The sequence below is a fragment of the Pinus tabuliformis genome, chromosome 3_1 (genome assembly GCF_031772625.1).
Source record: "Pinus tabuliformis cultivar Carrire ecotype Pingquan chromosome 3_1, CPIR1, whole genome shotgun sequence".
Taxonomy (NCBI): Eukaryota; Viridiplantae; Streptophyta; class Pinopsida; order Pinales; family Pinaceae; genus Pinus; species Pinus tabuliformis.
Window position 1 is genome coordinate 718,019,925 of NC_142301.1, and position 7,800 is coordinate 718,027,724.

Genomic DNA, 7,800 nt, shown 5'->3' on the forward strand with positions numbered 1-7,800 from the left:
CAAATATGGAAGTATGAATATGGTTCCATTTATATAAAATGACACTAATTAGTATCTCATTGACTATTTCCACCGTCACCACTATCAAGAGAATCATAGAAGTCAATCTTCCTACATCTTCTAGAAGTAGCAGCTTGAGACTTTTGATATGTGGGTGTGGATCATCTCAACATAGATTAGAAAAAGAAACAACATTCTTATAATATTTTTTTCTCAATGAATTAAAACACTTACAAAAAGAGACTTTATAATTCAATCGATGAAAAGTCACTGCAGATGATACATTTCATCACAAAGGGTGTTTCCCTCCCTTACAACCCTAGTCTCTTAGTTATGCCACCCTAGAAAAATTACAAGAATCAAAGAATTAAATACAAAATTAGCTAGTTCCATCCACGATACATAAAATATTAATTGAAAATTGATCTCACCATGAATATATTAGGCAACGATGAAAATTCACTAGCAGGTGGAGGATTCGACTACACAAGGTACTCTAAGGAAACATATATTATTTTATCCACTATGGTATCGACTATGGTGTGTGGGAGATCAATGTTAAAACAACAGTGGATCAAATGATGGTGGCTATAGGTATATGGGCTATTTGGTGGTATATAGGTGTAGTGATTGTAAATGGATTGAATGGGTAAGATGGCGGCGGTGGGTGATGTTTAACCCCCATGGGTTGCACAAGGTATGAAAGTACTCTACGATGGGGATTAAAGTGGTATCAAAATAGCTAGGGAATAATGGTCAAAGAATAGACTTTCCCTGTATCTTGGGACAAATAATGGGTGGAACGCAAGTGGTGGCTAAGAGTATGATGGTGATAGTTCCAACTATGACATCAGTAAATGAATGTGCATGTACACATTTTATAATATTTTATGTAGTTAACCAAAATAATATAAAAAAAAATAAAATTTAAACAATATTTAACTTGACATATGATACTTACTAAGGGGATCATTTTTCCATCCTACGTGGACATGGTTCATCACTAAATGAGACAACAACTTGTAGAAACACTAAGCCAATATCATTATTATACACAAACTAAAATAACATAGAAAATGGAATGAAAACATATGAAAATTTTTATAAGAAAATATCATTATAGTTCATGATTTCTCACTCCGCCATACATGAGTCTGTGGTACATCAAACAAGCATGTTTTTGTCACTGTTTAATCAATATAAGAAATTGATAATGATGTATGTATCGATGTTCATGATCTAGTATCTACCATAGAACATACAAACACCATAAACTAGATATATAAATAAAACACACAATTGTAAAGCTACATGTAACCCCCTTGGACCTTTCAAGTTGAATGAGAGGTGTTACTTTGCTCTAACCCAAACCCCATGGTCTCAGCATGGAAATGGGGTTATAAATTTATATTTCGCCAAAGTTAGCAAAATTTACTTTGGACAAAAACATTGCATTTCGCTCATAGAGAGCTTTCAATGATATATGTTTTGTCACAATTTGACACCTAGATCAAAATTTATGCGCATTTAAGGTTTTTCCCTTTACATCCCTTACCCCATGAGTAAGGCTCTCACACTTGTGGTAAACAAATGGAGTCTCCATGTTACTTGGGTTGAATTGTGTTACCTGCCACATGATCATGCCATTGTGCATCGCACCATACCTAGTTGCTAATGGTTTATGCCTTCTGGGCATTCACATCGCGAACATACTTTTCTATGTCAGGATACGAGACAATTCTTGTCTGGCACCTTCCATAATTTGTGGTCTTATCCCTCCAGTGCATTTAACCCTGACCTCCATGGCATGAAAGTAAATTTTTAATTCTGGGAGATGGAAATATTTCCTATCTCGCACCTTCCATCATTCACACCCTAGTCCATAACTATGACACAAAACTCCTCCGGGGACCTGGGGCTGTGATGACATGGCTTTCAGGAACATGTGTTGCCATTTCAGTACCATGTGGTACCCATGCTAGATAGAACCATAAAACCCTACCACATGTCATCCCATGCCACATTTTCTCAGTACTCCATGTCAACGATCCCACGACATCATGATGACATTAGCCTCCTAAGTGGCCTTCTCTAAAGGTTCCACGTATCATCCAAAATTATGCCACATGGCCATCCAAAAGGCCATTTATAGTTTCCACATGTCACACCACCCATTTTCCACATCATACCATATCCACGTCAACACGTACACCTCGGTCCCGCTAGGGGCCCAACCCATCATGCAAAGAGACACTTCATCGTTATAACTAATTTATATAATTTTTCAAGGACCCTTCTCCAGCTCCACATCACCGCGCCTAGCGCCTTCACGTTAGGAGAACGAAAAGTACCACCAACAAAAAGGGTAATGGTGTGAACATGAATTTTGTTGTTACGTAATGGGAAACTTCCAATCTTACATCTCACATTGTGTGCCTGACTAACACATGTTAGGAAAAATACTGAGAGAGGGGGTGGGGGTGAATCATTATTTTTTACTTTTCATTTCATATTCAGAATCACATACACTATTGTTATTCATGCAACCAACATATGTACGCGACTCTTGTGAATGCAAACAACGTATATCCAGTTAACTTAATTTGACATATCTTTCATCGGTGAGTTAACTTAACCAATGAATTATTAACTCATTCACCATTCAGAATGCAATAAATAATAGATAAATCACAACAAATAAGCAACACACAGAACACCAGGATTTTAGGTGGAAACATAATGTGGGAGAAAAACACCGTTGTCATTGTCTTTGTCTTCTTTCCTATTATATCAAGAAAATCATCATCACATTTTGAATTGGCGTAAACTCTTACCAGTATGTAAGTACCCACCTCTGGGAGCCTAAAACCTCCACTAGTTCTCCAGCACCTATTCGAAGGGAACTACAACCCCATGATCTCGTTTATCAACTCTTACGAGAAGGGAGATCCTACCCCCACTCTGAAGGCTATAACCCTTAGCACTTTGTGGACCTCGTTTCAGAATATTTCAAACCGGATCCACCTATCAACCAAACATAAAAACCTATAGGCCACCGCTCATCAAATTTTCATGCTAGACCCACACCAAAACAAGTCCAAACCAATATCCAAACTGAAATATTGAAACATAAATATGAACCACTAAATCTATGTAAATCAACTGAATCTCTAAAGCATCAAGTTATTTAACCCAGAACCCAACCAAAACAAATGAAGTTTATAATATATATGTGATTGTTCGGAATAGAACCTGTGTATATACATGCTTCCTTTGTATAAAATTTGTGTATAGATCTCATATTGCTGAACACTCAATCATATATCTCATTATAATCTTGAACCACTCACTAAATTAAGTACTGAACCAATCACAGATCACTGAACCAATCATAGATCACCACACTGTGGTATCATTACCAAACAATATTCCAATCCACAATCAACCCAAGCAACACTGTTAGACAAAAATCATAGAAACATCATTGACAAACAAAAAAATAAAACATACATCTTCATCCAAAATATATTCATTAAAAATATATTACAAATCTACATTATAATAAATATTTTATAATTTAATAATAAATTTTATAAAATTGTATAAATAAAATTTAAATAAAAAAGAAAATAATGACGGGAGATGTAAGGCTCCTCGACCTCAAGGGTCACTTTCACCAATCTATCAAATGATTCGGTAAAAATTCCCAAGTTTTCTTTTATTAGTAAGGTTTTAGAAAAATAATATTTCTCTCCAAAAGAGACAGTCATATGTTCCATTGTCAGATTTTAACTTCTTTTGTTTCCAGCTTATGTGGCCAGAGAGCGCATTTGTAATGAGAATCTTTCTCGTCCATGTAATATTAAAGAATTAGTAGATAAATATTTTTTTATAGATTCATTTCCCTAACGTATATATCAAATATTACTTTTATTTGATAAATATTTATTATATGTCATATGAATTTCATCCTAATATAAAATATACAAGAAACAATCAAACTTACATATTGAATGAACTCTATACGATGATGATCCTTATATAATTTATAAATGCACAGTTGTGAAATGGTTTTTTTTTATAGGAAATTTGCAATATAAGTTTAAGTAAGATTGTGATTTTTCATTTTTTAAAATATATTTTTGAATACATAATGGATTCAATATCTTGAAAAAATCATAGAATATTACAATTAAATAAAATTATATTTAATTATTAAATCAAGTTTATAAATGCGATAAATATAATCCAATAAATTTTAATATAATTATTTTAAATTATATAGATATAGATAACAAACCCCATATTCTATGACTAAGTGGAAAAACTTGTAATATCAACTTTGAAAAAATGGTTAAATTCTCACGATCATGCTCATAGTTTGTGTATTTTCAGAATGAACAAGTATTTTAATATTTATATAATAATGGATCCCATATCCTATGACCAAGGGGGGAAACTAGCAATATGAACTTTGAAAACATGGTTAAATTATCACAACTTTTCTGAGAGTCTCTATATTTTGAGAATGAACAAGTATTTTAATATTTCATTGTTTTGAATGTTCATAAATTTTCGTTATGTTCATGACTTGTAATATGATCTTTGAAAACATACTTAAATTATCACCACATTGCTCACACTAGATTGTGTATTTTGAGAATGAAAAAGTATTTTGACATTTCAGGGATTTGTATATTCATAATTTTTTGTTATTTATCGTCATAGTGAAAATTTTTGTCATGTTATGATTAAGTTTATGTTTTTCATTAGTTTGCATTTGTATATTCATTTTTTGTTTTGAATATTAGTTGTTCAATCACCATTATGAATCTCTTAGGAATTTCTTAAAATTCAAAAAGTCAAATGGTGTAGTTTCTACAATAGATAAATCAAGCGCACCAAATGTGTTTCTTCCATATAAATAAGTTGAGAGTATTGAGGGCTCATTCCTTAAGGAGATGTGAATGGAAAGTTCATTTAAGTGGTGTATGGAAGCATATTTGAAATATCTAATGGTGACATCATAAATAATAAATTGAGGAGTAAGATCTTATTAATAGACAAGAATTAACTCTATAGAGCTATCAAATTCAATATTTACAAAATGAAAATTGAGAGAGAAATAAGAGGTTCATGAAAAATTCAATGAGATTTGAAAGAGCCAATGACTTAACTAAAAATAAGTAGTAACACAAAAGAATGAAGGTGTATGGACATCAGGATGGTGTTGTGATGGAACTCGATGATATAGATAAGAACTCTTAGTTAAGAAGAAAGCCCTCTTACCATAACAACCCCCATCACCCAAACTATCGGTAAGGGTGTATAGTTGAGTCAGTTTGAAAGGAGAAACATCGTAAAAGAAATTGGAAAGATTGGAAAAGAATTCAATGAATAAGGTTAGAGCATATAAATCTATTATCTCTGTTATCCAAGTTGAATGGCCAAATATATTTTCTCTAGTAATATCCCTTACGAAAAAAAGATTAAAAAATTAGTTAAGGATTCCAACAACTAAAAGGAAAGCCATGGAAACATTTAGGTGCACACTTCTAAAAAATAGTGAGTGAAATTCAATTTGAAGAACAATATTTGATATTGTTGATCAATGAATTAATGTTGATCCACATTTTGTCCCAATAAATCATACTATCCATGGAGAATACCTAAGGTCAATGTCTATCACATAAATTTATTTTTGTATGTAAATAAAGCTAATTAGACAATAAACATTTTCCTATAGAGTGTGGTATTAATGCATAAGAAAGGATGTTCGAGACAACAATTTAATATCACAGAAAAAATCATGGATTTTATTTACAAAAACAAACATAGAGAGAAGCAGGAGGTTCTTAAATATGACAATGGGACTCCACTGAGCCTACAACATAACTAAGAACAAGCATCAACCCAAAAGAACAAACCCGTGTGGAAGTTAGGAATGTATGTTGGACTACCACTAACTCCAAGATAATGAGTTGTATGTCATTCCTTGATAGATTGGTTTTCATTCCCAGCGTGAGGAGAAAAAATCTTCCAGACTTGTATCCTTCAACAGGGTTTCTTTAAGACTCATTTTATCTTTTGTAGTGAAATTTACATCCATAACCTTTTGTACAACAAATACGAAGTCTTATGACATTGATGCTAGAATATGATATTTTCCCATTATTATTTACTTTATTCTTCCATCATATTTTCATTGAATAACATCATCATCAAGTAAAATTGTACATGCGTAATGGTGTATGGATTACACATAACTTAAGAGAATTTTTTATAGATCCTTTAAATCCATATATTTTTAATGTTTTTAAAATACAACAATATTATTGACATTGAAATGTGACGTAAATACTTCCATGATATTAAACAATGAATATATAGTAGTAATGGACAACTACATAACATGATGATATTAATCAAATGAGCTGATACTTGTTGTTTTTTTATTTATATAGGGGTAAATAATTATAATCTGAAGAATTCATGCATATCAGATAAAAAAACATGTCAATTTATAAAACAAGTGACATGGAATGTGTTTGTGTGGACCCATATATTCAAAATCAACCCACCTATAAATATTGTAGAGAATGAGATAATGTGCCCCAAAAATAAAATGAAACCTGATGCCCATATATGGAAGGATGGCACATGGTGGTCTTCATAGAAAATGGTAGTAATTTGTCTCTCATGGACCACTTCCACCCTCACCACTATCAAGAGAATCATAGAAGTCAATCTTTCTCCATTTACTAGAAGTAGGTGCTTCAGTGTTTTGATGTGTAGGTGTGGCTCATCTCACCATAGAATAGAAATAAGAAACGACATTCTTATAATATTTTTTTCTCAATGAATTAAAACACTTACATAATGAAAATTTATTATTCAATCTATGAAAAATCGCTACAGATCATGGAAAATTTTAGGGGCTAATGTTCGCCCAGTGGGCTAATTTTCCATGATTTTTCCACAAAAAAGATTCGCCAATTTCCAATTTTATAAAAGATGATTCGCCCAAATTTTAGAATATAAAATTATTTTACCTTAAAAATCGCCAACATTATATAGAGACTATATATAAAATAATTATAAATTTGATTAATTTTACAAATATATCAATAAACATTTATAATTTGCATATTAGGGATTAGTGAGATTCGCCAATGTTTTAAACTTCAAGAAAATTTTCCATCCTTAAAATTTTCCTTGCTACAGATGATACATTTCGTCACAAGGGTGTTTCCCTCCCTTACAACCCTAGTCTCTTAGTTATGCCACCCTAGAACAATTACAATAATCAAAGCATTAAATACAAAATTAGATAAATCTATCCATGATACATAAAATATTCATTGAAAATTGATTTCACCGTGAATATATTAGGCAACGATGAAAACACACTAGCAAGTGGAGGATTTGACTAGAGAAGCTACTCTAAGGAAACATATACTATTTTATCCACTATGGTATTGACATAAGATGATGGTCAAGGATGGTGTGTGGGGGATCAATGGTAAAATAATATTAGATGAAATGATGACAGCTAAAAGAGGAAGGGCTAGCTGGTGATATATAGGTGTAGTGATTGTAGATGGATTGAATGGTAAAGATGGTGTGGGTGGATTATGATAAACCCCCATGGGTTGTACAAGGGATCGAGGTACTCTAGGATGGGGATTTAAGTGGTATCCAAAGAGATCAGGAATAATGGTCAAAGACTAGACTTTCCTTATATCTTGGGACAAATGATGGGTGGAAAGTAAGTGTTGGCTAAGAGTATGATGGTGATAG